Raw genomic sequence first — 27478 nt, 5'->3', positions numbered from 1 at the left:
ATCTTTATAAAACAATAACAAAAAAGAAGATATGTTTGATATTTCATATCTGGCGGAATTTAAAAGAGGAAACAAAAGTGAAAAAGCAAACGGCACGCAGTATTCCCAAGTACTGTATGCGCTCGACGCTGCTTAACTTCGGTGATCGGACGTGAACCGGTGTTTTCAGCGTGATATGGCCGTTGCCGAGAGTGCTAGTTAATAATTTGAATTTAAATTAAGTGAGACAAATTAACCTTCATCCTTTTAAAACAATAACAAAAAGAAAACGTGTTTGCTTTTTTCATATCTATTAAAATTTAAAAGAGGAAAAAAAGTGAAAAAGCCAACGGCACGCAGTGTTCCTAAGTGGTCTCCCTCCCAAGTAGTGACTGCGCTCGACGCTGCTTAACTTCGGTTATCGGACGAGAACCGGTGTTTTCAGCGTGATATGGCCGTTGCCGAGAGTGCTAGTTAATAATTCGAATTTAAATTAAGTGAGACAAATTAACCTTCATCATTTTAAAACAATAACAAAAAGAAAACATGTTTGCTTTTTTCATATCTATTAAAATTTAAAAGAGGAAAAAAAAGTGAAAAAGCCAACGGCACGCAGTGTTCCTAAGTGGTCTCCCTCCCAAGTTATGACTGTGCTCGACGCTGCTTAACTTCGGTTATCGGACGAGAACCGGTGTATTCAGCGTGATATGGCCGTTGCCGAGAGTGCTAGTTAATAATTAGAATTTAATTAACTTTCATCTTTATAAAACAATAACAAAGAGAAGATATGTTTGCTTTTTTCATATCTGGTGGAATTTAAAAGAGGAAACAAAAGTGAAAAAGAAACGGCACGCAGTATTCCCAAGTACTGTATGCGCTCGACGCTGCTTTACTTCGGTGATCGGAAGTGAACCGGTGCTTTCAGCGTGATATGGCCGTTGCCGAGAGTGCTAGTTAATAATTCGAATTTAAATTAAGTGAGACAAATTAACCTTCATCATTTTAAAACAATAACAAAAAGAAAACGTGTTTGCTTTTTTCATATCTATTAAAATTTAAAAGAGGAAAAAAAAGTGAAAAAGCCAACGGCACGCAGTGTTCCTAAGTGGTCTCCCTCCCGAGTAGTGACTGCGCTCGACGCTGCTTAACTTCGGTTATCGGACGAGAACCGGTGTATTCAGCGTGCTATGGCCCTTGCCGAGAGTGCTAGTTAATAATTTAAATTTAATTAACTTTCATCTTTATAAAACAATAACAAAAAAGAAGATATGTTTGATATTTCATATCTGGCGGAATTTAAAAGAGGAAACAAAAGTGAAAAAGCAAACGGCACGCAGTATTCCCAAGTACTGTATGCGCTCGACGCTGCTTAACTTCGGTGATCGGACGTGAACCGGTGTTTTCAGCGTGATATGGCCGTTGCCGAGAGTGCTAGTTAATAATTCGAATTTAAATTAAGTGAGACAAATTAACCTTCATCCTTTTAAAACAATAACAAAAAGAAAACGTGTTTGCTTTTTTCATATCTATTAAAATTTAAAAGAGGAAAAAAAGTGAAAAAGCCAACGGCACGCAGTGTTCCTAAGTGGTCTCCCTCCCAAGTAGTGACTGCGCTCGACGCTGCTTAACTTCGGTTATCGGACGAGAACCGGTGTTTTCAGCGTGATATGGCCGTTGCCGAGAGTGCTAGTTAATAATTCGAATTTAAATTAAGTGAGACAAATTAACCTTCATCATTTTAAAACAATAACAAAAAGAAAACATGTTTGCTTTTTTCATATCTATTAAAATTTAAAAGAGGAAAAAAAAGTGAAAAAGCCAACGGCACGCAGTGTTCCTAAGTGGTCTCCCTCCCAAGTTATGACTGTGCTCGACGCTGCTTAACTTCGGTTATCGGACGAGAACCGGTGTATTCAGCGTGATATGGCCGTTGCCGAGAGTGCTAGTTAATAATTAGAATTTAATTAACTTTCATCTTTATAAAACAATAACAAAGAGAAGATATGTTTGCTTTTTTCATATCTGGTGGAATTTAAAAGAGGAAACAAAAGTGAAAAAGAAACGGCACGCAGTATTCCCAAGTACTGTATGCGCTCGACGCTGCTTTACTTCGGTGATCGGAAGTGAACCGGTGCTTTCAGCGTGATATGGCCGTTGCCGAGAGTGCTAGTTAATAATTCGAATTTAAATTAAGTGAGACAAATTAACCTTCATCATTTTAAAACAATAACAAAAAGAAAACGTGTTTGCTTTTTTCATATCTATTAAAATTTAAAAGAGGAAAAAAAAGTGAAAAAGCCAACGGCACGCAGTGTTCTTAAGTGGTCTCGCTCCCAAGTAGTGACTGCGCTCGACGCTGCTTAACTTCGGTTTTCGGACGAGAACCGGAGTATTCAGCGTGATATGGCCGTTGCCGAGAGTGCTTGTTAATAATATGAATTTAATTAACTTTCATCTTTATGAAACAATAACAAAAAGGAAGATATGTTTGCTTTTTTCATATCTGGTGGAATTTAAAAGAGGAAACCAAAGTGAAAAAGCAAACGGCACGCAGTATTCCCAAGTACTGTATGCGCTCGACGCTGCTTAACTTCGGTGATCGGACGTGAACCGGTGTTTTCAGCGTGATATGGCCGTTGCCGAGAGTGCTAGTTAATAATTCGAATTTAAATTAAGTGAGACAAATTTACCTTCATCATTTTAAAACAATAACAAAAAGAAAACGTGTTTGCTTTTTTCATATCTATTAAAATTTAAAAGAGGAAAAAAAAGTGAAAAAGCCAACGGCACGCAGTGTTCCTAAGTGTTCTCCCTCCCAAGTAGTGACTGCGCTCGACGCTGCTTAACTTCGGTTATCGGACGAGAACCGGTGTATTCAGCGTGCTATGGCCCTTGCCGAGAGTGCTAGTTAATAATTTAAATTTAATTAACTTTCATCTTTATAAAACAATAACAAAAAAGAAGATATGTTTGATATTTCATATCTGGCGGAATTTAAAAGAGGAAACAAAAGTGAAAAAGCAAACGGCACGCAGTATTCCCAAGTACTGTATGCGCTCGACGCTGCTTAACTTCGGTGATCGGACGTGAACCGGTGTTTTCAGCGTGATATGGCCGTTGCCGAGAGTGCTAGTTAATAATTCGAATTTAAATTAAGTGAGACAAATTAACCTTCATAACTTTAAAACAATAACAAAAAGAAAACATGTTTGCTTTTTTCATATCTATTAAAATTTAAAAGAGGAAAAAGAAGTGAAAAAGCCAACGGCACGCAGTGTTCCTAAGTGGTCTCCCTCCCAAGTAGTGACTGCGCTCGACGCTGCTTAACTTCGGTTATCGGACGAGAACCGGTGTTTTCAGCGTGATATGGCCGTTGCCGAGAGTGCTAGTTAATAATTCGAATTTAAATTAAGTGAGACAAATTAACCTTCATCATTTTAAAGCAATAACAAAAAGACAACATGTTTGCTTTTTTCATATCTATTAAAATTTAAAAGAGGAATAAAAAGTGAAAAAGCCAACGGCACGCAGTGTTCCTAAAGTGGTCTCCCTCCCAAGTTGTGACTGTGCTCGACGCTGCTTAACTTCGGTTATCGGACGAGAACCGGTGTATTCAGCGTGATATGGCCGTTGCCGAGAGTGCTAGTTAATAATTTGAATTTAATTAACTTTCATCTTTATAAAACAATAACAAAGAGAAGATATGTTTGCTTTTTTCATATCTGGTGGAATTTAAAAGAGGAAACAAAAGTGAAAAAGCAAACGGCACGCAGTATTCCCAAGTACTGTATGCGCTCGACGCTGCTTTACTTCGGTGATCGGAAGTGAACCGGTGTTTTCAGCGTGATATGGCCGTTGCCGAGAGTGCTAGTTAATAATTCGAATTTAAATTAAGTGAGACAAATTAACCTTCATCATTTTAAAACAATAACAAAAAGAAAACGTGTTTGCTTTTTTCATATCTATTAAAATTTAAAAGAGGAAAAAAAAGGGAAAAAGCCAACGGCACGCAGTGTTCCTAAGTGGTCTCCCTCCCAAGTAGTGACTGCGCTCGACGCTGCTTAACTTCGGTTATCGGACGAGAACCGGTGTTTTCAGCGTGATATGGCCGTTGCCGAGAGTGCTAGTTAATAATTCGAATTTAAATTAAGTGAGACAAATTAACCTTCATCATTTTAAAACAATAACAAAAAGAAAACGTGTTTGCTTTTTTCATATCTATTAAAATTTAAAAGAGGAAAAAAAAGTGAAAAAGCCAACGGCACGCAGTGTTCCTAAGTGGTCTCCCTCCCAAGTAGTGACTGCGCTCGACGCTGCTTAACTTCGGTTATCGGACGAGAACCGGTGTATTCAGCGTGATATGGCCCTTGCCGAGAGTGCTAGTTAATAATTTAAATTTAATTAACTTTCATCTTTATAAAACAATAACAAAAAAGAAGATATGTTTGATATTTCATATCTGGCGGAATTTAAAAGAGGAAACAAAAGTGAAAAAGCAAACGGCACGCAGTATTCCCAAGTACTGACTGTGCTCGACGCTGCTTAACTTCGGTTATCGGACGAGAACCGGTGTATTCAGCGTGATATGGCCGTTGCCGAGAGTGCTAGTTAATAATTAGAATTTAATTAACTTTCATCTTTATAAAACAATAACAAAGAGAAGATATGTTTGCTTTTTTCATATCTGGTGGAATTTAAAAGAGGAAACAAAAGTGAAAAAGAAACGGCACGCAGTATTCCCAAGTACTGTATGCGCTCGACGCTGCTTTACTTCGGTGATCGGAAGTGAACCGGTGCTTTCAGCGTGATATGGCCGTTGCCGAGAGTGCTAGTTAATAATTCGAATTTAAATTAAGTGAGACAAATTAACCTTCATCATTTTAAAACAATAACAAAAAGAAAACGTGTTTGCTTTTTTCATATCTATTAAAATTTAAAAGAGGAAAAAAAAGTGAAAAAGCCAACGGCACGCAGTGTTCTTAAGTGGTCTCGCTCCCAAGTAGTGACTGCGCTCGACGCTGCTTAACTTCGGTTTTCGGACGAGAACCGGAGTATTCAGCGTGATATGGCCGTTGCCGAGAGTGCTAGTTAATAATATGAATTTAATTAACTTTCATCTTTATGAAACAATAACAAAAAGGAAGATATGTTTGCTTTTTTCATATCTGGTGGAATTTAAAAGAGGAAACAAAAGTGAAAAAGCAAACGGCACGCAGTATTCCCAAGTACTGTATGCGCTCGACGCTGCTTAACTTCGGTGATCGGACGTGAACCGGTGTTTTCAGCGTGATATGGCCGTTGCCGAGAGTGCTAGTTAATAATTCGAATTTAAATTAAGTGAGACAAATTTACCTTCATCATTTTAAAACAATAACAAAAAGAAAACGTGTTTGCTTTTTTCATATCTATTAAAATTTAAAAGAGGAAAAAAAAGTGAAAAAGCCAACGGCACGCAGTGTTCCTAAGTGTTCTCCCTCCCAAGTAGTGACTGCGCTCGACGCTGCTTAACTTCGGTTATCGGACGAGAACCGGTGTATTCAGCGTGCTATGGCCCTTGCCGAGAGTGCTAGTTAATAATTTAAATTTAATTAACTTTCATCTTTATAAAACAATAACAAAAAAGAAGATATGTTTGATATTTCATATCTGGCGGAATTTAAAAGAGGAAACAAAAGTGAAAAAGCAAACGGCACGCAGTATTCCCAAGTACTGTATGCGCTCGACGCTGCTTAACTTCGGTGATCGGACGTGAACCGGTGTTTTCAGCGTGATATGGCCGTTGCCGAGAGTGCTAGTTAATAATTCGAATTTAAATTAAGTGAGACAAATTAACCTTCATAACTTTAAAACAATAACAAAAAGAAAACATGTTTGCTTTTTTCATATCTATTAAAATTTAAAAGAGGAAAAAGAAGTGAAAAAGCCAACGGCACGCAGTGTTCCTAAGTGGTCTCCCTCCCAAGTAGTGACTGCGCTCGACGCTGCTTAACTTCGGTTATCGGACGAGAACCGGTGTTTTCAGCGTGATATGGCCGTTGCCGAGAGTGCTAGTTAATAATTCGAATTTAAATTAAGTGAGACAAATTAACCTTCATCATTTTAAAGCAATAACAAAAAGACAACATGTTTGCTTTTTTCATATCTATTAAAATTTAAAAGAGGAATAAAAAGTGAAAAAGCCAACGGCACGCAGTGTTCCTAAAGTGGTCTCCCTCCCAAGTTGTGACTGTGCTCGACGCTGCTTAACTTCGGTTATCGGACGAGAACCGGTGTATTCAGCGTGATATGGCCGTTGCCGAGAGTGCTAGTTAATAATTTGAATTTAATTAACTTTCATCTTTATAAAACAATAACAAAGAGAAGATATGTTTGCTTTTTTCATATCTGGTGGAATTTAAAAGAGGAAACAAAAGTGAAAAAGCAAACGGCACGCAGTATTCCCAAGTACTGTATGCGCTCGACGCTGCTTTACTTCGGTGATCGGAAGTGAACCGGTGTTTTCAGCGTGATATGGCCGTTGCCGAGAGTGCTAGTTAATAATTCGAATTTAAATTAAGTGAGACAAATTAACCTTCATCATTTTAAAACAATAACATAAAGAAAACGTGTTTGCTTTTTTCATATCTATTAAAATTTAAAAGAGGAAAAAAAAGGGAAAAAGCCAACGGCACGCAGTGTTCCTAAGTGGTCTCCCTCCCAAGTAGTGACTGCGCTCGACGCTGCTTAACTTCGGTTATCGGACGAGAACCGGTGTTTTCAGCGTGATATGGCCGTTGCCGAGAGTGCTAGTTAATAATTCGAATTTAAATTAAGTGAGACAAATTAACCTTCATCATTTTAAAACAATAACAAAAAGAAAACGTGTTTGCTTTTTTCATATCTATTAAAATTTAAAAGAGGAAAAAAAAGTGAAAAAGCCAACGGCACGCAGTGTTCCTAAGTGGTCTCCCTCCCAAGTAGTGACTGCGCTCGACGCTGCTTAACTTCGGTTATCGGACGAGAACCGGTGTATTCAGCGTGATATGGCCCTTGCCGAGAGTGCTAGTTAATAATTTAAATTTAATTAACTTTCATCTTTATAAAACAATAACAAAAAAGAAGATATGTTTGATATTTCATATCTGGCGGAATTTAAAAGAGGAAACAAAAGTGAAAAAGCAAACGGCACGCAGTATTCCCAAGTACTGACTGCGCTCGACGCTGCTTAACTTCGGTGATCCGACGAGAACCGGTTTTTTCAGCGTGATATGGTCGTTGCCGAGAGTGCTAGTTAATAATTCGAATTTAAATTAAGTGAGACAAATTAACCTTCATCATTTTAAAACAATAACAAAAAGAAAACCTGTTTGCTTTTTACATATCTATTAAAATTTAAAAGAGGAAAAAAAAGTGAAAAAGCCAACGGCACGCAGTGATCCTAAGTTGTCTCCCTCCCAAGTAATGACTGCGCTCGACGCTGCTTAATTTCGGCTATGGGACGAGAATCGGTGTATTCAGCGTGATATGGCCGGTGCCGAGAGTGCTAGTTAATAATTTGAATTTCATTAACTTTCATCTTTATGAAACAATAACAAAAAGATATGTTTGCTTTTTTCATATCTGGTGGAATTTGAAAGAGGAAACAAAAGTGAAAAAGCCAACGGCACGCAGTATTCCCAAGTACTGTATGCGCTCGACGCTGCTTAACTTCGATGATCGGACGTGAACCGGTGTTTTCAGCGTGATATGGCCGTTGCCGAGAGTGCTAGTTAATAATTCGAATTTAAATTAAGTGAGACAAATTAACCTTCATCATTTTAAAACAATAACAAAATGAAAACGTGTTTGCTTTTTTCATATCTATTAAAATTTAAAAGAGGAAACAAAAGTGAAAAAGCCAACGGCACGCAGTATTCCCAAGTACTGTATGCGCTCGACGCTGCTTAACTTCGGTGATCGGACGTGAACCGGTGTTTTCAGCGTGATATGGCCGTTGCCGAGAGTGCTAGTTAATAATTCGAATTTAAATTAAGTGAGACAAATTAACCTTCATCATTTTAAAACAATAACAAAAAGAAAACCTATTTGCTTTTTACATATCTATTAAAATTTAAAAGAGGAAAAAAAAGTGAAAAAGCCAACGGCACGCAGTGTTCCTAAGTGGTCTCCCTCCCAAGTAATGACTGCGCTCGACGCTGCTTAACTTCGGTTATCGGTCGAGAACCGGTGTATTCAGCGTGATATGGCCGTTGCCGAGAATGCTAGTTAATAATTTGAATTTAATTAACTTTCTTCTTTATAAAACAATAACAAAAAGAAGATATGTTTGCTTTTTTCATGTCTGGTGGAATTTAAAAGAGGAAACAAAAGTGAAAAAGCAAACGGCACGCAGTATTCCCAAGTACTGTATGCGCTCGACGCTGCTTAACTTCGGTGATCGGACGTGAACCGGTGTTTTCAGCGTGATATGGCCGTTGCCGAGAGTGCTAGTTAATAATTCGAATTTAAATTAAGTGAGACAAATTAACCTTCATCATTTTAAAACAATAACAAAAAGAAAACCTGTTTGCTTTTTACATATCTATTAAAATTTAATAGAGGAAAAAAAAGTGAAAAGGCCAACGGCACGCAGTGTTCCTAAGTGGTCTCCCTCCCAAGTAATGACTGCGCTCGACGCTGCTTAACTTCGGTTATCGGTCGAGAACCGGTGTATTCAGCGTGATATGGCCGTTGCCGAGAATGCTAGTTAATAATTTGAATTTAATTAACTTTCTTCTTTATAAAACAATAACAAAAAGAATATATGTTTGCTTTTTTCATGTCTGGTGGAATTTAAAAGAGGAAACAAAAGTGAAAAAGCAAACGGCACGCAGTATTCCCAAGTACTGTATGCGCTCGACGCTGCTTAACTTCGGTGATCGGACGTGAACCGGTGTTTTCAGCGTGATATGGCCGTTGCCGAGAGTGCTAGTTAATAATTCGAATTTAAATTAAGTGAGACAAATTAACCTTCATCATTTTAAAACAATAACAAAAAGAAAACCTGTTTGCTTTTTACATATCTATTAAAATTTAATAGAGGAAAAAAAAGTGAAAAGGCCAACGGCACGCAGTGTTCCTAAGTGGTCTCCCTCCCAAGTACTGTATGCGCTCGACGCTGCTGTACTTCGGTGATCGGACGTGAACCGGTGTTTTCAGCGTGATATGGCCGTTGCCGAGAGTGCTAGTTAATATTTCGAATTTAAATTAAGTGAGACAAATTAACCTTCATCATTTTAAAACAATAACAAAAAGAAAACGTGTTTGCTTTTTTCATATCTATTAAAATTTAAAAGAGGAAAAAAAAGTGAAAAAGCCAACGGCACGCAGTGTTCCTAAGTGGTCTCCCTCCCAAGTAGTGACTGCGCTCGACGCTGCTTAACTTCGGTTATCGGACGAGAACCGGTGTATTCAGCGTGATATGGCCCTTGCCGAGAGTGCTAGTTAATAATTTGAATTCAATTAACTTTCATCTTTATAAAACAATAACAAAAAAGAAGATATGTTTGCTTTTTTCATATCTGGTGGAATTTAAAAGAGAAACAAAAGTGAAAAAGCAAACGGCACGCAGTATTCCCAAGTACTGTATGCGCTCGACGCTGCTTAACTTCGGTGATCGGACGTGAACCGGTGTTTTCAGCGTGATATGGCCGTTGCCGAGAGTGCTAGTTAATAATTCGAATTTAAATTAAGTGAGACAAATTAACCTTCATAATTTTAAAACAATAACAAAAAGAAAACCTGTTTGCTTTTTACATATCTATTAAAATTTAAAAGAGGAAAAAAAAGTGAAAAAACCAACGGCACGCAGTGATTCTAAGTGGTCTCCCTCCCAAGTAATGACTGCGCTCGACGCTGCTTAACTTCGGCTATGGGACGAGAATCGATGTATACAGCGTGATATGGCCGTTGCCGAGAGTGCTAGTTAATAATTTGAATTTCATTAACTTTCATCTTTATAAAACAATAACAAAAAGAAGATATTTTTGCTTTTTTCATATCTGGTGGAATTTGAAAGAGGAAACAAAAGTGAAAAAGCCAACGGCACGCAGTATTCCCAAGTACTGTATGCGCTCGACGCTGCTTAACTTCGGTGATCGGACGTGAACCGGTGTTTTCAGCGTGATATGGCCGTTGCCGAGAGTGCTAGTTAATAATTCGAATTTAAATTAAGTGAGACAAATTAACCTTCATCATTTTAAAACAATAACAAAAAGAAAACCTGTTTGCTTTTTACATATCTATTAAAATTTAAAAGAGGAAAAAAAAGTGAAAAAGCCAACGGCACGCAGTGATCCTAAGTGGTCTCCCTCCCAAGTAATGACTGCGCTCGACGCTGCTTAATTTCGGCTATGGGACGAGAATCGGTGTATTCAGCGTGATATGGCCGGTGCCGAGAGTGCTAGTTAATAATTTGAATTTCATTAACTTTCATCTTTATGAAACAATAACAAAAAGATATGTTTGCTTTTTTCATATCTGGTGGAATTTGAAAGAGGAAACAAAAGTGAAAAAGCCAACGGCACGCAGTATTCCCAAGTACTGTATGCGCTCGACGCTGCTTAACTTCGATGATCGGACGTGAACCGGTGTTTTCAGCGTGATATGGCCGTTGCCGAGAGTGCTAGTTAATAATTCGAATTTAAATTAAGTGAGACAAATTAACCTTCATCATTTTAAAACAATAACAAAAAGAAAACGTGTTTGCTTTTTTCATATCTATTAAAATTTAAAAGAGGAAACAAAAGTGAAAAAGCCAACGGCACGCAGTATTCCCAAGTACTGTATGCGCTCGACGCTGCTTAACTTCGGTTATCGGTCGAGAACCGGTGTATTCAGCGTGATATGGCCGTTGCCGAGAATGCTAGTTAATAATTTGAATTTAATTAACTTTCTTCTTTATAAAACAATAACAAAAAGAAGATATGTTTGCTTTTTTCATGTCTGGTGGAATTTAAAAGAGGAAACAAATGTGAAAAAGCAAACGGCACGCAGTATTCCCAAGTACTGTATGCGCTCGACGCTGCTTAACTTCGGTGATCGGACGTGAACCGGTGTTTTCAGCGTGATATGGCCGTTGCCGAGAGTGCTAGTTAATAATTCGAATTTAAATTAAGTGAGACAAATTAACCTTCATCATTTTAAAACAATAACAAAAAGAAAACCTGTTTGCTTTTTACATATCTATTAAAATTTAATAGAGGAAAAAAAAGTGAAAAGGCCAACGGCACGCAGTGTTCCTAAGTGGTCTCCCTCCCAAGTAATGACTGCGCTCGACGCTGCTTAACTTCGGTTATCGGTCGAGAACCGGTGTATTCAGCGTGATATGGCCGTTGCCGAGAATGCTAGTTAATAATTTGAATTTAATTAACTTTCTTCTTTATAAAACAATAACAAAAAGAAGATATGTTTGCTTTTTTCATGTCTGGTGGAATTTAAAAGAGGAAACAAAAGTGAAAAAGCAAACGGCACCCAGTATTCCCAAGTACTGTATGCGCTCGACGCTGCTTAACTTCGGTGATCGGACGTGAACCGGTGTTTTCAGCGTGATATGGCCGTTGCCGAGAGTGCTAGTTAATAATTCGAATTTAAATTAAGTGAGACAAATTAACCTTCATCATTTTAAAACAATAACAAAAAGAAAACCTGTTTGATTTTTACATATCTATTAAAATTTAATAGAGGAAAAAAAAGTGAAAAGGCCAACGGCACGCAGTGTTCCTAAGTGGTCTCCCTCCCAAGTAATGACTGCGCTCGACGCTGCTTAACTTCGGTTATCGGACGAGAACCGGTGTATTCAGCGTGATATGGCCGTTGCCGAGAATGCTAGTTAATAATTTGAATTTAATTAACTTTCATCTTTATAAAACAATAACAAAAAAGAAGATATGTTTGCTTTTTTCATATCTGGTGGAATTTAAAAGAGGAAACAAAAGTGAAAAAGCAAACGGCACGCAGTATTCCCAAGTACTGTATGCGCTCGACGCTGCTTAACTTCGGTGATCGGACATGAACCAGTGTTTTCAGCGTGATATGGCCGTTGCCGAAAGTGCTAGTTAATAATTCGAATTTAAATTAAGTGAGACAAATTAACCTTCATCATTTTAAAACAATAACAAAAAGAAAACATGTTTGCTTTTTTCATATCTATTAAAATTTAAAAGAGGAAAAAAAAGTGAAAAAGCCAACGGCACGCAGTGTTCCTAAGTGGTCTCCCTCCCAAGTAGTGACTGCGCTCGACGCTGCTTAACTTCGGTTATCGGACAAGAACCGGTGTATTCAGCGTGATATGGCCGTTGCCGAGAGTGCTAGTTAATAATTTGAATTTAATTAACTTTCATCTTTATAAAACAATAACAAAAAAGAAGATATGTTTGCTTTTTTCATATCTGGTGGAATTTGAAAGAAGAAACAAAAGTGAAAAAGCCAACGGCACGCAGTATTCCCAAGTACTGTATGCGCTCGACGCTGCTTAACTTCGGTGATCGGACGTGAACCGGTGTTTTCAGCGTGATATGGCCGTTGCCGAGAGTGCTAGATAATAATTCGAATTTAAATTAAGTGAGACAAATTAACCTTCATCATTTTAAAACAATAACAAAAAGAAAACATGTTTGCTTTTTTCATATCTATTAAAATTTAAAAGAGGAAAAAAAAGTGAAAAAGCCAACGGCACGCAGTGTTCCTAAGTGGTCTCCCTCCCAAGTAGTGACTGCGCTCGACGCTGCTTAACTTCGGTTATCGGACGAGAACCGGTGTATTCAGCGTGATATGGCCGTTGCCGAGAGTGCTAGTTAATTATTTGAATTTAATTAACTTTCATCTTTATAAAACAATAACAAAAAAGAAGATATGTTTGCTTTTTTCATATCTGGTGGAATTTGAAAGAAGAAACAAAAATGAAAAAGCCAACGGCACGCAGTATTCCCAAGTACTGACTGCGCTCGACGCTGCTTAACTTCGGTGATCGGACGTGAACCGGTGTTTTCAGCGTGATATGGCCGTTGCCGAGAGTGCTAGTTAATAATTCGAATTTAAATTAAGTGAGACAAATTAACCTTCATAATTTTAAAACAATAACAAAAAGAAAACCTGTTTGCTTTTTACATATCTATTAAAATTTAAAAGAGGAAAAAAAAGTGAAAAAACCAACGGCACGCAGTGATTCTAAGTGGTCTCCCTCCCAAGTAATGACTGCGCTCGACGCTGCTTAACTTCGGCTATGGGACGAGAATCGGTGTATACAGCGTGATATGGCCGTTGCCGAGAGTGTTAGTTAATAATTTGAATTTCATTAACTTTCATCTTTATAAAACAATAACAAAAAGAAGATATTTTTGCTTTTTTCATATCTGGTGGAATTTGAAAGAGGAAACAAAAGTGAAAAAGCCAACGGCACGCAGTATTCCCAAGTACTGTATGCGCTCGACGCTGCTTAACTTCGGTGATCGGACGTGAACCGGTGTTTTCAGCGTGATATGGCCGTTGCCGAGAGTGCTAGTTAATAATTCGAATTTAAATTAAGTGAGACAAATTAACCTTCATCATTTTAAAACAATAACAAAAAGAAAACCTGTTTGCTTTTTACATATCTATTAAAATTTAAAAGAGGAAAAAAAAGTGAAAAAGCCAACGGCACGCAGTGATCCTAAGTGGTCTCCCTCCCAAGTAATGACTGCGCTCGACGCTGCTTAATTTCGGCTATGGGACGAGAATCGGTGTATTCAGCGTGATATGGCCGGTGCCGAGAGTGCTAGTTAATAATTTGAATTTATTTAACATTCATCTTTATAAAACAACAACAAAAAAGAAGATATGTATGCTTTTTTCATATCTGGTGGAATTTAAAAGAGGAAACAAAAGTGAAAAAGCAAACGGCACGCAGTATTCCCAAGTACTGTATGCGCTCGACGCTGCTTAACTTCGGTGATCGGACGTGAACCGGTGCTTTCAGCGTGATATGGCCGTTGCCGAAAGTGCTAGTTAATAATTCGAATTTAAATTAAGTGAGACAAATTAACCTTCATCATTTTAAAACAATAACAAAAAGAAAACATGTTTGCTTTTTTTCATATCTATTAAAATTTAAAAGAGCAAAAAAAAGTGAAAAAGCCAACGGCACGCAGTATTCCCAAGTACTGTATGCGCTCGACGCTGCTTAACTTCGGTGATCGGACGTGAACCGGTGTTTTCAGCGTGATATGGCCGTTGCCGAGAGTGCTAGATAATAATTCGAATTTAAATTAAGTGAGACAAATTAACCTTCATCATTTTAAAACAATAACAAAAAGAAAACATGTTTGCTTTTTTCATATCTATTAAAATTTAAAAGAGGAAAAAAAAGTGAAAAAGCCAACGGCACGCAGTGTTCCTAAGTGGTCTCCCTCCCAAGTAGTGACTGCGCTCGACGCTGCTTAACTTCGGTTATCGGACGAGAACCGGTGTATTCAGCGTGATATGGCCGTTGCCGAGAGTGCTAGTTAATTATTTGAATTTAATTAACTTTCATCTTTATAAAACAATAACAAAAAAGAAGATATGTTTGCTTTTTTCATATCTGGTGGAATTTGAAAGAAGAAACAAAAATGAAAAAGCCAACGGCACGCAGTATTCCCAAGTACTGACTGCGCTCGACGCTGCTTAACTTCGGTGATCGGACGTGAACCGGTGTTTTCAGCGTGATATGGCCGTTGCCGAGAGTGCTAGTTAATAATTCGAATTTAAATTAAGTGAGACAAATTAACCTTCATAATTTTAAAACAATAACAAAAAGAAAACCTGTTTGCTTTTTACATATCTATTAAAATTTAAAAGAGGAAAAAAAAGTGAAAAAACCAACGGCACGCAGTGATTCTAAGTGGTCTCCCTCCCAAGTAATGACTGCGCTCGACGCTGCTTAACTTCGGCTATGGGACGAGAATCGGTGTATACAGCGTGATATGGCCGTTGCCGAGAGTGTTAGTTAATAATTTGAATTTCATTAACTTTCATCTTTATAAAACAATAACAAAAAGAAGATATTTTTGCTTTTTTCATATCTGGTGGAATTTGAAAGAGGAAACAAAAGTGAAAAAGCCAACGGCACGCAGTATTCCCAAGTACTGTATGCGCTCGACGCTGCTTAACTTCGGTGATCGGACGTGAACCGGTGTTTTCAGCGTGATATGGCCGTTGCCGAGAGTGCTAGTTAATAATTCGAATTTAAATTAAGTGAGACAAATTAACCTTCATCATTTTAAAACAATAACAAAAAGAAAACCTGTTTGCTTTTTACATATCTATTAAAATTTAAAAGAGGAAAAAAAAGTGAAAAAGCCAACGGCACGCAGTGATCCTAAGTGGTCTCCCTCCCAAGTAATGACTGCGCTCGACGCTGCTTAATTTCGGCTATGGGACGAGAATCGGTGTATTCAGCGTGATATGGCCGGTGCCGAGAGTGCTAGTTAATAATTTGAATTTATTTAACATTCATCTTTATAAAACAACAACAAAAAAGAAGATATGTATGCTTTTTTCATATCTGGTGGAATTTAAAAGAGGAAACAAAAGTGAAAAAGCAAACGGCACGCAGTATTCCCAAGTACTGTATGCGCTCGACGCTGCTTAACTTCGGTGATCGGACGTGAACCGGTGCTTTCAGCGTGATATGGCCGTTGCCGAAAGTGCTAGTTAATAATTCGAATTTAAATTAAGTGAGACAAATTAACCTTCATCATTTTAAAACAATAACAAAAAGAAAACATGTTTGCTTTTTTTCATATCTATTAAAATTTAAAAGAGCAAAAAAAAGTGAAAAAGCCAACGGTACGCAGTGTTCCTAAGTGGTCTCCCTCCCAAGTAGTGACTGCGCTCGACGCTGCTTAACTTCGGTTATCGGACGAGAACCGGTGTATTCAGCGTGATATGGCCGTTGCCGAGAATGCTAGTTAATAATTTGAATTTAATTAACTTTCATCTTTATAAAACAATAACAAAAAGAAGATATGTTTGCTTTTTTCATATCTGGTGGAATTTGAAAGAGGAAGCAAAAGTGAAAAAGCCAACGGCACGCAGTATTCCCAAGTACTGTATGCGCTCGACGCTGCTTAACTTCGGTGATCGGACGTGAACCGGTGTTTTCAGCGTGATATGGCCGTTGCCGAGAGTGCTAGTTAATAATTCGAATTTAAATTAAGTGAGACAAATTAACCTTCATAATTTTAAAACAATAACAAAAAGAAAACCTGTTTGCTTTTTACATATCTATTAAAATTTAAAAGAGGAAAAAAAAGTGAAAAAACCAACGGCACGCAGTGATTCTAAGTGGTCTCCCTCCCAAGTAATGACTGCGCTCGACGCTGCTTAACTTCGGCTATGGGACGAGAATCGGTGTATACAGCGTGATATGGCCGTTGCCGAGAGTGTTAGTTAATAATTTGAATTTCATTAACTTTCATCTTTATAAAACAATAACAAAAAGAAGATATTTTTGCTTTTTTCATATCTGGTGGAATTTGAAAGAGGAAACAAAAGTGAAAAAGCCAACGGCACGCAGTATTCCCAAGTACTGTATGCGCTCGACGCTGCTTAACTTCGGTGATCGGACGTGAACCGGTGTTTTCAGCGTGATATGGCCGTTGCCGAGAGTGCTAGTTAATAATTCGAATTTAAATTAAGTGAGACAAATTAACCTTCATCATTTTAAAACAATAACAAAAAGAAAACCTGTTTGCTTTTTACATATCTATTAAAATTTAAAAGAGGAAAAAAAAGTGAAAAAGCCAACGGCACGCAGTGATCCTAAGTGGTCTCCCTCCCAAGTAATGACTGCGCTCGACGCTGCTTAATTTCGGCTATGGGACGAGAATCGGTGTATTCAGCGTGATATGGCCGGTGCCGAGAGTGCTAGTTAATAATTTGAATTTATTTAACATTCATCTTTATAAAACAACAACAAAAAAGAAGATATGTATGCTTTTTTCATATCTGGTGGAATTTAAAAGAGGAAACAAAAGTGAAAAAGCAAACGGCACGCAGTATTCCCAAGTACTGTATGCGCTCGACGCTGCTTAACTTCGGTGATCGGACGTGAACCGGTGCTTTCAGCGTGATATGGCCGTTGCCGAAAGTGCTAGTTAATAATTCGAATTTAAATTAAGTGAGACAAATTAACCTTCATCATTTTAAAACAATAACAAAAAGAAAACATGTTTGCTTTTTTTCATATCTATTAAAATTTAAAAGAGCAAAAAAAAGTGAAAAAGCCAACGGTACGCAGTGTTCCTAAGTGGTCTCCCTCCCAAGTAGTGACTGCGCTCGACGCTGCTTAACTTCGGTTATCGGACGAGAACCGGTGTATTCAGCGTGATATGGCCGTTGCCGAGAATGCTAGTTAATAATTTGAATTTAATTAACTTTCATCTTTATAAAACAATAACAAAAAGAAGATATGTTTGCTTTTTTCATATCTGGTGGAATTTGAAAGAGGAAGCAAAAGTGAAAAAGCCAACGGCACGCAGTATTCCCAAGTACTGTATGCGCTCGACGCTGCTTAACTTCGGTGATCGGACGTGAACCGGTGTTTTCAGCGTGATATGGCCGTTGCCGAGAGTGCTAGTTAATAATTCGAATTTAAATTAAGTGAGACAAATTAACCTTCATAATTTTAAAACAATAACAAAAAGAAAACCTGTTTGCTTTTTACATATCTATTAAAATTTAAAAGAGGAAAAAAAAGTGAAAAAACCAACGGCACGCAGTGATTCTAAGTGGTCTCCCTCCCAAGTAATGACTGCGCTCGACGCTGCTTAACTTCGGCTATGGGACGAGAATCGGTGTATACAGCGTGATATGGCCGTTGCCGAGAGTGTTAGTTAATAATTTGAATTTCATTAACTTTCATCTTTATAAAACAATAACAAAAAGAAGATATTTTTGCTTTTTTCATATCTGGTGGAATTTGAAAGAGGAAACAAAAGTGAAAAAGCCAACGGCACGCAGTATTCCCAAGTACTGTATGCGCTCGACGCTGCTTAACTTCGGTGATCGGACGTGAACCGGTGTTTTCAGCGTGATATGGCCGTTGCCGAGAGTGCTAGTTAATAATTCGAATTTAAATTAAGTGAGACAAATTAACCTTCATCATTTTAAAACAATAACAAAAAGAAAACCTGTTTGCTTTTTACATATCTATTAAAATTTAAAAGAGGAAAAAAAAGTGAAAAAGCCAACGGCACGCAGTGATCCTAAGTGGTCTCCCTCCCAAGTAATGACTGCGCTCGACGCTGCTTAATTTCGGCTATGGGACGAGAATCGGTGTATTCAGCGTGATATGGCCGGTGCCGAGAGTGCTAGTTAATAATTTGAATTTATTTAACATTCATCTTTATAAAACAACAACAAAAAAGAAGATATGTATGCTTTTTTCATATCTGGTGGAATTTAAAAGAGGAAACAAAAGTGAAAAAGCAAACGGCACGCAGTATTCCCAAGTACTGTATGCGCTCGACGCTGCTTAACTTCGGTGATCGGACGTGAACCGGTGCTTTCAGCGTGATATGGCCGTTGCCGAAAGTGCTAGTTAATAATTCGAATTTAAATTAAGTGAGACAAATTAACCTTCATCATTTTAAAACAATAACAAAAAGAAAACATGTTTGCTTTTTTTCATATCTATTAAAATTTAAAAGAGCAAAAAAAAGTGAAAAAGCCAACGGTACGCAGTGTTCCTAAGTGGTCTCCCTCCCAAGTAGTGACTGCGCTCGACGCTGCTTAACTTCGGTTATCGGACGAGAACCGGTGTATTCAGCGTGATATGGCCGTTGCCGAGAATGCTAGTTAATAATTTGAATTTAATTAACTTTCATCTTTATAAAACAATAACAAAAAGAAGATATGTTTGCTTTTTTCATATCTGGTGGAATTTGAAAGAGGAAGCAAAAGTGAAAAAGCCAACGGCACGCAGTATTCCCAAGTACTGTATGCGCTCGACGCTGCTTAACTTCGGTGATCGGACGTGAACCGGTGTTTTCAGCGTGATATGGCCGTTGCCGAGAGTGCTAGTTAATAATTCGAATTTAAATTAAGTGAGACAAATTAACCTTCATCATTTTAAAACCATAACCAAAAGAAAACCTGTTTGCTTTTTACATATCTATTAAAATTTAAAAGAGGAAAAAAAAGTGAAAAAGCCAACGGCACGCAGTTATCCTAAGTGGTCTCCCTCCCAAGTAATGACTGCGCTCGACGCTGCTTAATTTCGGCTATGGGACGAGAATCGGTGTATTCAGCGTGATATGGCCGTTGCCGAGAGTGCTAGTTAATAATTTGAATTTCATCAACTTTCATCTTTATAAAACAATAACAAAAAGAAGATATGTTTGCTTTTTTCATATCTGGTGGAATTTGAAAGAGGAAACAAAAGTGAAAAAGCCAACGGCACGCAGTATTCCCAAGTACTGTATGCGCTCGACGCTGCTTAACTTCGGTGATCGGACGTGAACCGGTGTTTTCAGCGTGATATGGCCGTTGCCGAGAGTGCTAGTTAATAATTCGAATTTAAATTAAGTGAGACAAGTTAACCTTCATCATTTTAAAACAATAACAAAAAGAAAACGTGTTTGCTTTTTTCATATCTATTAAAATTTAAAAGAGGAAAAAAAAGTGAAAAAGCCAACGGCACGCAGTGTTCCTAAGTGGTCTCCCTCCCAAGTAGTGACTGCGCTCGACGCTGCTTAACCTCGGTTATCGGACGAGAACCGGAGTATTCAGCGTGATATGGCCGTTGCCGAGAGTGCTAGTTAATAATTTGAATTTAATTAACATTCATCTTTATAAAACAATAACAAAAAAGAAGATATGTTTGCTTTTTTCATATCTGGTGGAATTTAAAAGAGGAAACAAAAGTGAAAAAGCAAACGGCACGCAGTATTCGCAAGTACTGTATGCGCTCGACGCTGCTTAACTTCGGTGATCGGACGTGAACTGGTGCTTTCAGCGTGATATGGCCGTTGCCGAGAGTGCTAGTTAATAATTTGAATTTAATTAACATTCATCTTTATAAAACAATAACAAAAAAGAAGATATGTTTGCTTTTTTCATATCTGGTGGAATTTAAAAGAGGAAACAAAAGTGAAAAAGCAAACGGCACGCAGTATTCCCAAGTACTGTATGCGCTCGACGCTGCTTAACTTCGGTGATCGGACGTGAACCGGTGCTTTCAGCGTGATATGGCCGTTGCCGAAAGTGCTAGTTAATAATTCGAATTTAAATTAAGTGAGACAAATTAACCTTCATCATTTTAAAACAATAACAAAAAGAAAACATGTTTGCTTTTTTCATATCTATTAAAATTTAAAAGAGCAAAAAAAAAGTGAAAAAGCCAACGGCACGCAGTGTTCCTAAGTGGTCTCCCTCCCAAGTAGTGACTGCGCTCGACGCTGCTTAACTTCGGTTATCGGACGAGAACCGGTGTATTCAGCGTGGTATGGCCGTTGCCGAGAATGCTAGTTAATAATTTGAATTTAATTAACTTTCATCTTTATAAAACAATAACAAAAAGAAGATATGTTTGCTTTTTTCATATCTGGTGGAATTTGAAAGAGGAAACAAAAGTGAAAAAGCCAACGGCACGCAGTATTCCCAAGTACTGTATGCGCTCGACGCTGCTTAACTTCGGTGATCGGACGTGAACCGGTGTTTTCAGCGTGATATGGCCGTTGCCGAGAGTGCTAGTTAATAATTCGAATTTAAATTAAGTAAGACAAATTAACCTTCATCATTTTAAAACAATAACAAAAAGAAAACCTGTTTGCTTTTTACATATCTATTAAAATTTAAAAGAGGAAAAAAAAGTGAAAAAGCCAACGGCACGCAGTTATCCTAAGTGGTCTCCCTCCCAAGTAGTGACTGCGCTCGACGCTGCTTAATTTCGGCTATGGGACGAGAATCGGTGTATTCAGCGTGATATGGCCGTTGCCGAGAGTGCTAGTTAATAATTTGAATTTCATCAACTTTCATCTTTATAAAACAATAACAAAAAGAAGATATGTTTGCTTTTTTCATATCTGGTGGAATTTGAAAGAGGAAACAAAAGTGAAAAAGCCAACGGCACGCAGTATTCCCAAGTACTGTATGCGCTCGACGCTGCTTAACTTCGGTGATCGGACGTGAACCGGTGTTTTCAGCGTGATATGGCCGTTGCCGAGAGTGCTAGTTAATAATTTGAATTTAAATTAAGTGAGACAAGTTAACCTTCATCATTTTAAAACAATAACAAAAAGAAAACGTGTTTGCTTTTTTCATATCTATTAAAATTTAAAAGAGGAAAAAAAAGTGAAAAAGCCAACGGCACGCAGTGTTCCTAAGTGGTCTCCCTCCCAAGTAGTGACTGCGCTCGACGCTGCTTAACCTCGGTTATCGGACGAGAACCGGAGTATTCAGCGTGATATGGCCGTTGCCGAGAGTGCTAGTTAATAATTTGAATTTAATTAACATTCATCTTTATAAAACAATAACAAAAAAGAAGATATGTTTGCTTTTTTCATATCTGGTGGAATTTAAAAGAGGAAACAAAAGTGAAAAAGCAAACGGCACGCAGTATTCGCAAGTACTGTATGCGCTCGACGCTGCTTAACTTCGGTGATCGGACGTGAACTGGTGCTTTCAGCGTGATATGGCCGTTGCCGAGAGTGCTAGTTAATAATTTGAATTTAATTAACATTCATCTTTATAAAACAATAACAAAAAAGAAGATATGTTTGCTTTTTTCATATCTGGTGGAATTTAAAAGAGGAAACAAAAGTGAAAAAGCAAACGGCACGCAGTATTCCCAAGTACTGTATGCGCTCGACGCTGCTTAACTTCGGTGATCGGACGTGAACCGGTGCTTTCAGCGTGATATGGCCGTTGCCGAAAGTGCTAGTTAATAATTCGAATTTAAATTAAGTGAGACAAATTAACCTTCATCATTTTAAAACAATAACAAAAAGAAAACATGTTTGCTTTTTTCATATCTATTAAAATTTAAAAGAGCAAAAAAAAAAGTGAAAAAGCCAACGGCACGCAGTGTTCCTAAGTGGTCTCCCTCCCAAGTAGTGACTGCGCTCGACGCTGCTTAACTTCGGTTATCGGACGAGAACCGGTGTATTCAGCGTGATATGGCCGTTGCCGAGAATGCTAGTTAATAATTTGAATTTAATTAACTTTCATCTTTATAAAACAATAACAAAAAGAAGATATGTTTGCTTTTTTCATATCTGGTGGAATTTGAAAGAGGAAACAAAAGTGAAAAAGCCAACGGCACGCAGTATTCCCAAGTACTGTATGCGCTCGACGCTGCTTAACTTCGGTGATCGGACGTGAACCGGTGTTTTCAGCGTGATATGGCCGTTGCCGAGAGTGCTAGTTAATAATTCGAATTTAAATTAAGTGAGACAAATTACCCTTCATCATTTTAAAACAATAACAAAAAGAAAACATGTTTGCTTTTTTCTTATCTATTAAAATTTAAAAGAGCAAAAAAAAGTGAAAAAGCCAACGGCACGCAGTGTTCCTAAGTGGTCTCCCTCCCAAGTAGTGACTGCGCTCGACGCTGCTTAACTTCGGTTATCGGACGAGAACCGGTGTATTCAGCGTGATATGGCCGTTGCCGAGAATGCTAGTTAATAATTTGAATTTAATTAACTTTCATCTTTATAAAACAATAACAAAAAGAAGATATGTTTGCTTTTTTCATATCTGGTGGAATTTGAAAGAGGAAACAAAAGTGAAAAAGCTAACGGCACGCAGTATTCCCAAGTACTGTATGCGCTCGACGCTGCTTAACTTCGGTGATCGGACGTGAACCGGTGCTTTCAGCGTGATATGGCCGTTGCCGAAAGTGCTAGTTAATAATTCGAATTTAAATTAAGTGAGACAAATTAACCTTCATCATTTTAAAACAATAACAAAAAGAAAACATGTTTGCTTTTTTCTTATCTATTAAAATTTAAAAGAGCAAAAAAAAGTGAAAAAGCCAACGGCACGCAGTGTTCCTAAGTGGTCTCCCTCCCAAGTAGTGACTGCGCTCGACGCTGCTTAACTTCGGTTATCGGACGAGAACCGGTGTATTCAGCGTGATATGGCCGTTGCCGAGAATGCTAGTTAATAATTTGAATTTAATTAACTTTCATCTTTATAAAACAATAACAAAAAGAAGATATGTTTGCTTTTTTCATATCTGGTGGAATTTGAAAGAGGAAGCAAAAGTGAAAAAGCCAACGGCACGCAGTATTCCCAAGTACTGTATGCGCTCGACGCTGCTTAACTTCGGTGATCGGACGTGAACCGGTGTTTTCAGCGTGATATGGCCGTTGCCGACAGTGCTAGTTAATAATTCGAATTTAAATTAAGTGAGACAAATTAACCTTCATCATTTTAAAACAATAACAAAAAGAAAACATGTTTGCTTTTTTCATATCTATTAAAATTTAAAAGAGCAAAAAAAAGTGAAAAAGCCAACGGCACGCAGTGGTCCTAAGTGGTCTCCCTCCCAAGTAGTGACTGCGCTCGACGCTGCTTAACTTCGGTTATCGGACGAGAACCGGTGTATTCAGCGTGATATGGCCGTTGCCGAGAATGCTAGTTAATAATTTGAATTTAATTAACTTTCATCTTTATAAAACAATAACAAAAAGAAGATATGTTTGCTTTTTTCATATCTGGTGGAATTTGAAAGAGGAAACAAAAGTGAAAAAGCCAACGGCACGCAGTATTCCCAAGTACTGTATGCGCTCGACGCTGCTTAACTTCGGTGATCGGACGTGAACCGGTGTTTTCAGCGTGATATGGCCGTTGCCGAGAGTGCTAGTTAATAATTCGAATTTAAATTAAGTGAGACAAATTACCCTTCATCATTTTAAAACAATAACAAAAAGAAAACATGTTTGCTTTTTTCTTATCTATTAAAATTTAAAAGAGCAAAAAAAAGTGAAAAAGCCAACGGCACGCAGTGTTCCTAAGTGGTCTCCCTCCCAAGTAGTGACTGCGCTCGACGCTGCTTAACTTCGGTTATCGGACGAGAACCGGTGTATTCAGCGTGATATGGCCGTTGCCGAGAATGCTAGTTAATAATTTGAATTTAATTAACTTTCATCTTTATAAAACAATAACAAAAAGAAGATATGTTTGCTTTTTTCATATCTGGTGGAATTTGAAAGAGGAAACAAAAGTGAAAAAGCTAACGGCACGCAGTATTCCCAAGTACTGTATGCGCTCGACGCTGCTTAACTTCGGTGATCGGACGTGAACCGGTGCTTTCAGCGTGATATGGCCGTTGCCGAAAGTGCTAGTTAATAATTCGAATTTAAATTAAGTGAGACAAATTAACCTTCATCATTTTAAAACAATAACAAAAAGAAAACATGTTTGCTTTTTTCTTATCTATTAAAATTTAAAAGAGCAAAAAAAAGTGAAAAAGCCAACGGCACGCAGTGTTCCTAAGTGGTCTCCCTCCCAAGTAGTGACTGCGCTCGACGCTGCTTAACTTCGGTTATCGGACGAGAACCGGTGTATTCAGCGTGATATGGCCGTTGCCGAGAATGCTAGTTAATAATTTGAATTTAATTAACTTTCATCTTTATAAAACAATAACAAAAAGAAGATATGTTTGCTTTTTTCATATCTGGTGGAATTTGAAAGAGGAAGCAAAAGTGAAAAAGCCAACGGCACGCAGTATTCCCAAGTACTGTATGCGCTCGACGCTGCTTAACTTCGGTGATCGGACGTGAACCGGTGTTTTCAGCGTGATATGGCCGTTGCCGACAGTGCTAGTTAATAATTCGAATTTAAATTAAGTGAGACAAATTAACCTTCATCATTTTAAAACAATAACAAAAAGAAAACATGTTTGCTTTTTTCTTATCTATTAAAATTTAAAAGAGCAAAAAAAAGTGAAAAAGCCAACGGCACGCAGTGTTCCTAAGTGGTCTCCCTCCCAAGTAGTGACTGCGCTCGACGCTGCTTAACTTCGGTTATCGGACGAGAACCGGTGTATTCAGCGTGATATGGCCGTTGCCGAGAATGCTAGTTAATAATTTGAATTTAATTAACTTTCATCTTTATAAAACAATAACAAAAAGAAGATATGTTTGCTTTTTTCATATCTGGTGGAATTTGAAAGAGGAAACAAAAGTGAAAAAGCCAACGGCACGCAGTATTCCCAAGTACTGTATGCGCTCGACGCTGCTTAACTTCGGTGATCGGACGTGAACCGGTGCTTTCAGCGTGATATGGCCGTTGCCGAAAGTGCTAGTTAATAATTCGAATTTAAATTAAGTGAGACAAATTAACCTTCATCATTTTAAAACAATAACAAAAAGAAAACATGTTTGCTTTTTTCTTATCTATTAAAATTTAAAAGAGCAAAAAAAAGTGAAAAAGCCAACGGCACGCAGTGTTCCTAAGTGGTCTCCCTCCCAAGTAGTGACTGCGCTCGACGCTGCTTAACTTCGGTTATCGGACGAGAACCGGTGTATTCAGCGTGATATGGCCGTTGCCGAGAATGCTAGTTAATAATTTGAATTTAATTAACTTTCATCTTTATAAAACAATAACAAAAAGAAGATATGTTTGCTTTTTTCATATCTGGTGGAATTTGAAAGAGGAAGCAAAAGTGAAAAAGCCAACGGCACGCAGTATTCCCAAGTACTGTATGCGCTCGACGCTGCTTAACTTCGGTGATCGGACGTGAACCGGTGTTTTCAGCGTGATATGGCCGTTGCCGACAGTGCTAGTTAATAATTCGAATTTAAATTAAGTGAGACAAATTAACCTTCATCATTTTAAAACAATAACAAAAAGAAAACATGTTTGCTTTTTTCATATCTATTAAAATTTAAAAGAGCAAAAAAAAGTGAAAAAGCCAACGGCACGCAGTGGTCCTAAGTGGTCTCCCTCCCAAGTAGTGACTGCGCTCGACGCTGCTTAACTTCGGTTATCGGACGAGAACCGGTGTATTCAGCGTGATATGGCCGTTGCCGAGAATGCTAGTTAATAATTTGAATTTAATTAACTTTCATCTTTATAAAACAATAACAAAAAGAAGATATGTTTGCTTTTTTCATATCTGGTGGAATTTGAAAGAGGAAACAAAAGTGAAAAAGCCAACGGCACGCAGTATTCCCAAGTACTGTATGCGCTCGACGCTGCTTAACTTCGGTGATCGGACGTGAACCGGTGTTTTCAGCGTGATATGGCCGTTGCCGAGAGTGCTAGTTAATAATTCGAATTTAAATTAAGTGAGACAAATTACCCTTCATCATTTTAAAACAATAACAAAAAGAAAACATGTTTGCTTTTTTCTTATCTATTAAAATTTAAAAGAGCAAAAAAAAGTGAAAAAGCCAACGGCACGCAGTGTTCCTAAGTGGTCTCCCTCCCAAGTAGTGACTGCGCTCGACGCTGCTTAACTTCGGTTATCGGACGAGAACCGGTGTATTCAGCGTGATATGGCCGTTGCCGAGAATGCTAGTTAATAATTTGAATTTAATTAACTTTCATCTTTATAAAACAATAACAAAAAGAAGATATGTTTGCTTTTTTCATATCTGGTGGAATTTGAAAGAGGAAACAAAAGTGAAAAAGCCAACGGCACGCAGTATTCCCAAGTACTGTATGCGCTCGACGCTGCTTAACTTCGGTGATCGGACGTGAACCGGTGTTTTCAGCGTGATATGGCCGTTGCCGAGAGTGCTAGTTAATAATTCGAATTTAAATAAAGTGAGACAAATTAACCTTCATCATTTTAAAACAATAACAAAAAGAAAACCTGTTTGCTTTTTACATATCTATTAAAATTTAAAAGAGGAAAAAAAAGTGAAAAAGCCAACGGCACGCAGTGATCCTAAGTGGTCTCCCTCCCAAGTAATGACTGCGCTCGACGCTGCTTAACTTCGGCTATGGGACGAGAATCGGTGTATTCAGCGTGATATGGCCGTTGCCGAGAGTGCTAGTTAATAATTTGAATTTCATTAACTTTCATCTTTACAAAACAATAACAAAAAGAAGATATGTTTGCTTTTTTCATATCTGGTGGAATTTGAAAGAGGAAACAAAAGTGAAAAAGCTAACGGCACGCAGTATTCCCAAGTACTGTATGCGCTCGACGCTGCTTAACTTCGGTGATCGGACGTGAACCGGTGCTTTCAGCGTGATATGGCCGTTGCCGAAAGTGCTAGTTAATAATTCGAATTTAAATTAAGTGAGACAAATTAACCTTCATCATTTTAAAACAATAACAAAAAGAAAACATGTTTGCTTTTTTCTTATCTATTAAAATTTAAAAGAGCAAAAAAAAGTGAAAAAGCCAACGGCACGCAGTGTTCCTAAGTGGTCTCCCTCCCAAGTAGTGACTGCGCTCGACGCTGCTTAACTTCGGTTATCGGACGAGAACCGGTGTATTCAGCGTGATATGGCCGTTGCCGAGAATGCTAGTTAATAATTTGAATTTAATTAACTTTCATCT

At 38.0% G+C, this 27478-nt stretch overlaps 88 pseudogenes; all 88 read right to left on the bottom strand.

Annotated features, from left to right (window-relative positions):
* Positions 1–84: 84 nt before the first annotated feature.
* LOC149714674 (5S ribosomal RNA) lies at positions 85–187 on the bottom strand (annotated as a pseudogene).
* Positions 188–323: 136 nt separating this feature from the next.
* On the bottom strand, positions 324–442 carry LOC149714673 (5S ribosomal RNA; annotated as a pseudogene).
* Positions 443–579: 137 nt separating this feature from the next.
* On the bottom strand, positions 580–698 carry LOC149714672 (5S ribosomal RNA; annotated as a pseudogene).
* A 361-nt stretch (positions 699–1059) lies between these two features.
* LOC149714671 (5S ribosomal RNA) lies at positions 1060–1178 on the bottom strand (annotated as a pseudogene).
* A 122-nt stretch (positions 1179–1300) lies between these two features.
* Positions 1301–1403, bottom strand: LOC149714670 (5S ribosomal RNA; annotated as a pseudogene).
* A 136-nt stretch (positions 1404–1539) lies between these two features.
* LOC149714669 (5S ribosomal RNA) lies at positions 1540–1658 on the bottom strand (annotated as a pseudogene).
* A 137-nt stretch (positions 1659–1795) lies between these two features.
* LOC149714668 (5S ribosomal RNA) lies at positions 1796–1914 on the bottom strand (annotated as a pseudogene).
* A 361-nt stretch (positions 1915–2275) lies between these two features.
* Positions 2276–2394, bottom strand: LOC149714667 (5S ribosomal RNA; annotated as a pseudogene).
* A 123-nt stretch (positions 2395–2517) lies between these two features.
* LOC149714666 (5S ribosomal RNA) lies at positions 2518–2620 on the bottom strand (annotated as a pseudogene).
* A 137-nt stretch (positions 2621–2757) lies between these two features.
* LOC149714665 (5S ribosomal RNA) lies at positions 2758–2876 on the bottom strand (annotated as a pseudogene).
* A 122-nt stretch (positions 2877–2998) lies between these two features.
* On the bottom strand, positions 2999–3101 carry LOC149714664 (5S ribosomal RNA; annotated as a pseudogene).
* Positions 3102–3238: 137 nt separating this feature from the next.
* Positions 3239–3357, bottom strand: LOC149714663 (5S ribosomal RNA; annotated as a pseudogene).
* Positions 3358–3494: 137 nt separating this feature from the next.
* Positions 3495–3614, bottom strand: LOC149714662 (5S ribosomal RNA; annotated as a pseudogene).
* Positions 3615–3976: 362 nt separating this feature from the next.
* Positions 3977–4095, bottom strand: LOC149714661 (5S ribosomal RNA; annotated as a pseudogene).
* A 137-nt stretch (positions 4096–4232) lies between these two features.
* On the bottom strand, positions 4233–4351 carry LOC149714660 (5S ribosomal RNA; annotated as a pseudogene).
* Positions 4352–4937: 586 nt separating this feature from the next.
* LOC149714659 (5S ribosomal RNA) lies at positions 4938–5056 on the bottom strand (annotated as a pseudogene).
* Positions 5057–5179: 123 nt separating this feature from the next.
* On the bottom strand, positions 5180–5282 carry LOC149714658 (5S ribosomal RNA; annotated as a pseudogene).
* A 137-nt stretch (positions 5283–5419) lies between these two features.
* Positions 5420–5538, bottom strand: LOC149714657 (5S ribosomal RNA; annotated as a pseudogene).
* A 122-nt stretch (positions 5539–5660) lies between these two features.
* LOC149714656 (5S ribosomal RNA) lies at positions 5661–5763 on the bottom strand (annotated as a pseudogene).
* Positions 5764–5900: 137 nt separating this feature from the next.
* LOC149714655 (5S ribosomal RNA) lies at positions 5901–6019 on the bottom strand (annotated as a pseudogene).
* A 137-nt stretch (positions 6020–6156) lies between these two features.
* Positions 6157–6276, bottom strand: LOC149714654 (5S ribosomal RNA; annotated as a pseudogene).
* Positions 6277–6638: 362 nt separating this feature from the next.
* On the bottom strand, positions 6639–6757 carry LOC149714653 (5S ribosomal RNA; annotated as a pseudogene).
* Positions 6758–6894: 137 nt separating this feature from the next.
* LOC149714652 (5S ribosomal RNA) lies at positions 6895–7013 on the bottom strand (annotated as a pseudogene).
* A 600-nt stretch (positions 7014–7613) lies between these two features.
* LOC149714651 (5S ribosomal RNA) lies at positions 7614–7716 on the bottom strand (annotated as a pseudogene).
* A 137-nt stretch (positions 7717–7853) lies between these two features.
* LOC149714650 (5S ribosomal RNA) lies at positions 7854–7956 on the bottom strand (annotated as a pseudogene).
* Positions 7957–8093: 137 nt separating this feature from the next.
* On the bottom strand, positions 8094–8212 carry LOC149714649 (5S ribosomal RNA; annotated as a pseudogene).
* Positions 8213–8334: 122 nt separating this feature from the next.
* Positions 8335–8437, bottom strand: LOC149714648 (5S ribosomal RNA; annotated as a pseudogene).
* Positions 8438–8574: 137 nt separating this feature from the next.
* LOC149714647 (5S ribosomal RNA) lies at positions 8575–8693 on the bottom strand (annotated as a pseudogene).
* A 122-nt stretch (positions 8694–8815) lies between these two features.
* Positions 8816–8918, bottom strand: LOC149714646 (5S ribosomal RNA; annotated as a pseudogene).
* A 137-nt stretch (positions 8919–9055) lies between these two features.
* LOC149714645 (5S ribosomal RNA) lies at positions 9056–9174 on the bottom strand (annotated as a pseudogene).
* Positions 9175–9311: 137 nt separating this feature from the next.
* LOC149714644 (5S ribosomal RNA) lies at positions 9312–9430 on the bottom strand (annotated as a pseudogene).
* Positions 9431–9552: 122 nt separating this feature from the next.
* LOC149714643 (5S ribosomal RNA) lies at positions 9553–9655 on the bottom strand (annotated as a pseudogene).
* Positions 9656–10033: 378 nt separating this feature from the next.
* LOC149714642 (5S ribosomal RNA) lies at positions 10034–10136 on the bottom strand (annotated as a pseudogene).
* A 375-nt stretch (positions 10137–10511) lies between these two features.
* LOC149714641 (5S ribosomal RNA) lies at positions 10512–10614 on the bottom strand (annotated as a pseudogene).
* Positions 10615–10976: 362 nt separating this feature from the next.
* On the bottom strand, positions 10977–11079 carry LOC149714640 (5S ribosomal RNA; annotated as a pseudogene).
* Positions 11080–11216: 137 nt separating this feature from the next.
* On the bottom strand, positions 11217–11335 carry LOC149714639 (5S ribosomal RNA; annotated as a pseudogene).
* Positions 11336–11697: 362 nt separating this feature from the next.
* Positions 11698–11816, bottom strand: LOC149714638 (5S ribosomal RNA; annotated as a pseudogene).
* Positions 11817–12179: 363 nt separating this feature from the next.
* On the bottom strand, positions 12180–12298 carry LOC149714637 (5S ribosomal RNA; annotated as a pseudogene).
* A 123-nt stretch (positions 12299–12421) lies between these two features.
* LOC149714636 (5S ribosomal RNA) lies at positions 12422–12524 on the bottom strand (annotated as a pseudogene).
* A 137-nt stretch (positions 12525–12661) lies between these two features.
* LOC149714635 (5S ribosomal RNA) lies at positions 12662–12780 on the bottom strand (annotated as a pseudogene).
* A 123-nt stretch (positions 12781–12903) lies between these two features.
* LOC149714634 (5S ribosomal RNA) lies at positions 12904–13006 on the bottom strand (annotated as a pseudogene).
* Positions 13007–13384: 378 nt separating this feature from the next.
* Positions 13385–13487, bottom strand: LOC149714633 (5S ribosomal RNA; annotated as a pseudogene).
* A 379-nt stretch (positions 13488–13866) lies between these two features.
* On the bottom strand, positions 13867–13969 carry LOC149714632 (5S ribosomal RNA; annotated as a pseudogene).
* Positions 13970–14107: 138 nt separating this feature from the next.
* On the bottom strand, positions 14108–14210 carry LOC149714631 (5S ribosomal RNA; annotated as a pseudogene).
* A 137-nt stretch (positions 14211–14347) lies between these two features.
* On the bottom strand, positions 14348–14466 carry LOC149714630 (5S ribosomal RNA; annotated as a pseudogene).
* A 123-nt stretch (positions 14467–14589) lies between these two features.
* Positions 14590–14692, bottom strand: LOC149714629 (5S ribosomal RNA; annotated as a pseudogene).
* Positions 14693–15070: 378 nt separating this feature from the next.
* LOC149714628 (5S ribosomal RNA) lies at positions 15071–15173 on the bottom strand (annotated as a pseudogene).
* Positions 15174–15552: 379 nt separating this feature from the next.
* On the bottom strand, positions 15553–15655 carry LOC149714627 (5S ribosomal RNA; annotated as a pseudogene).
* A 138-nt stretch (positions 15656–15793) lies between these two features.
* On the bottom strand, positions 15794–15912 carry LOC149714626 (5S ribosomal RNA; annotated as a pseudogene).
* Positions 15913–16034: 122 nt separating this feature from the next.
* LOC149714625 (5S ribosomal RNA) lies at positions 16035–16137 on the bottom strand (annotated as a pseudogene).
* Positions 16138–16515: 378 nt separating this feature from the next.
* On the bottom strand, positions 16516–16618 carry LOC149714624 (5S ribosomal RNA; annotated as a pseudogene).
* Positions 16619–16997: 379 nt separating this feature from the next.
* On the bottom strand, positions 16998–17100 carry LOC149714623 (5S ribosomal RNA; annotated as a pseudogene).
* A 138-nt stretch (positions 17101–17238) lies between these two features.
* Positions 17239–17357, bottom strand: LOC149714622 (5S ribosomal RNA; annotated as a pseudogene).
* Positions 17358–17479: 122 nt separating this feature from the next.
* Positions 17480–17582, bottom strand: LOC149714621 (5S ribosomal RNA; annotated as a pseudogene).
* A 378-nt stretch (positions 17583–17960) lies between these two features.
* LOC149714620 (5S ribosomal RNA) lies at positions 17961–18063 on the bottom strand (annotated as a pseudogene).
* A 379-nt stretch (positions 18064–18442) lies between these two features.
* Positions 18443–18545, bottom strand: LOC149714619 (5S ribosomal RNA; annotated as a pseudogene).
* Positions 18546–18683: 138 nt separating this feature from the next.
* On the bottom strand, positions 18684–18802 carry LOC149714618 (5S ribosomal RNA; annotated as a pseudogene).
* A 122-nt stretch (positions 18803–18924) lies between these two features.
* LOC149714617 (5S ribosomal RNA) lies at positions 18925–19027 on the bottom strand (annotated as a pseudogene).
* A 378-nt stretch (positions 19028–19405) lies between these two features.
* Positions 19406–19508, bottom strand: LOC149714616 (5S ribosomal RNA; annotated as a pseudogene).
* A 137-nt stretch (positions 19509–19645) lies between these two features.
* Positions 19646–19764, bottom strand: LOC149714615 (5S ribosomal RNA; annotated as a pseudogene).
* Positions 19765–20113: 349 nt separating this feature from the next.
* Positions 20114–20216, bottom strand: LOC149714614 (5S ribosomal RNA; annotated as a pseudogene).
* A 138-nt stretch (positions 20217–20354) lies between these two features.
* Positions 20355–20473, bottom strand: LOC149714613 (5S ribosomal RNA; annotated as a pseudogene).
* Positions 20474–20595: 122 nt separating this feature from the next.
* Positions 20596–20698, bottom strand: LOC149714612 (5S ribosomal RNA; annotated as a pseudogene).
* Positions 20699–21076: 378 nt separating this feature from the next.
* Positions 21077–21179, bottom strand: LOC149714611 (5S ribosomal RNA; annotated as a pseudogene).
* A 137-nt stretch (positions 21180–21316) lies between these two features.
* Positions 21317–21435, bottom strand: LOC149714610 (5S ribosomal RNA; annotated as a pseudogene).
* Positions 21436–21784: 349 nt separating this feature from the next.
* Positions 21785–21887, bottom strand: LOC149714609 (5S ribosomal RNA; annotated as a pseudogene).
* A 139-nt stretch (positions 21888–22026) lies between these two features.
* On the bottom strand, positions 22027–22145 carry LOC149714608 (5S ribosomal RNA; annotated as a pseudogene).
* A 122-nt stretch (positions 22146–22267) lies between these two features.
* On the bottom strand, positions 22268–22370 carry LOC149714607 (5S ribosomal RNA; annotated as a pseudogene).
* Positions 22371–22507: 137 nt separating this feature from the next.
* LOC149714606 (5S ribosomal RNA) lies at positions 22508–22626 on the bottom strand (annotated as a pseudogene).
* Positions 22627–22748: 122 nt separating this feature from the next.
* Positions 22749–22851, bottom strand: LOC149714605 (5S ribosomal RNA; annotated as a pseudogene).
* Positions 22852–22988: 137 nt separating this feature from the next.
* On the bottom strand, positions 22989–23107 carry LOC149714604 (5S ribosomal RNA; annotated as a pseudogene).
* A 122-nt stretch (positions 23108–23229) lies between these two features.
* On the bottom strand, positions 23230–23332 carry LOC149714603 (5S ribosomal RNA; annotated as a pseudogene).
* Positions 23333–23469: 137 nt separating this feature from the next.
* On the bottom strand, positions 23470–23588 carry LOC149714602 (5S ribosomal RNA; annotated as a pseudogene).
* A 122-nt stretch (positions 23589–23710) lies between these two features.
* Positions 23711–23813, bottom strand: LOC149714601 (5S ribosomal RNA; annotated as a pseudogene).
* A 137-nt stretch (positions 23814–23950) lies between these two features.
* Positions 23951–24069, bottom strand: LOC149714600 (5S ribosomal RNA; annotated as a pseudogene).
* A 122-nt stretch (positions 24070–24191) lies between these two features.
* On the bottom strand, positions 24192–24294 carry LOC149714599 (5S ribosomal RNA; annotated as a pseudogene).
* A 137-nt stretch (positions 24295–24431) lies between these two features.
* On the bottom strand, positions 24432–24550 carry LOC149714598 (5S ribosomal RNA; annotated as a pseudogene).
* A 122-nt stretch (positions 24551–24672) lies between these two features.
* Positions 24673–24775, bottom strand: LOC149714597 (5S ribosomal RNA; annotated as a pseudogene).
* Positions 24776–24912: 137 nt separating this feature from the next.
* Positions 24913–25031, bottom strand: LOC149714596 (5S ribosomal RNA; annotated as a pseudogene).
* A 122-nt stretch (positions 25032–25153) lies between these two features.
* On the bottom strand, positions 25154–25256 carry LOC149714595 (5S ribosomal RNA; annotated as a pseudogene).
* Positions 25257–25393: 137 nt separating this feature from the next.
* Positions 25394–25512, bottom strand: LOC149714594 (5S ribosomal RNA; annotated as a pseudogene).
* A 122-nt stretch (positions 25513–25634) lies between these two features.
* On the bottom strand, positions 25635–25737 carry LOC149714593 (5S ribosomal RNA; annotated as a pseudogene).
* Positions 25738–25874: 137 nt separating this feature from the next.
* Positions 25875–25993, bottom strand: LOC149714592 (5S ribosomal RNA; annotated as a pseudogene).
* Positions 25994–26115: 122 nt separating this feature from the next.
* Positions 26116–26218, bottom strand: LOC149714591 (5S ribosomal RNA; annotated as a pseudogene).
* Positions 26219–26355: 137 nt separating this feature from the next.
* LOC149714590 (5S ribosomal RNA) lies at positions 26356–26474 on the bottom strand (annotated as a pseudogene).
* A 122-nt stretch (positions 26475–26596) lies between these two features.
* Positions 26597–26699, bottom strand: LOC149714589 (5S ribosomal RNA; annotated as a pseudogene).
* Positions 26700–27077: 378 nt separating this feature from the next.
* Positions 27078–27180, bottom strand: LOC149714588 (5S ribosomal RNA; annotated as a pseudogene).
* Positions 27181–27317: 137 nt separating this feature from the next.
* LOC149714587 (5S ribosomal RNA) lies at positions 27318–27436 on the bottom strand (annotated as a pseudogene).
* Between the last annotated feature and the right edge of the window lie 42 nt (positions 27437–27478).

This window comes from Phalangium opilio, unplaced genomic scaffold (assembly GCF_054372755.1).
Source record: "Phalangium opilio isolate 3A_F unplaced genomic scaffold, DU_Popi_V2 ptg000009l_1, whole genome shotgun sequence".
Classification (NCBI taxonomy): Eukaryota; Metazoa; Arthropoda; class Arachnida; order Opiliones; family Phalangiidae; genus Phalangium; species Phalangium opilio.
Note: the sequence above shows the minus strand (reverse complement) of the source record. Positions and strands in the feature narration are given on the sequence as shown.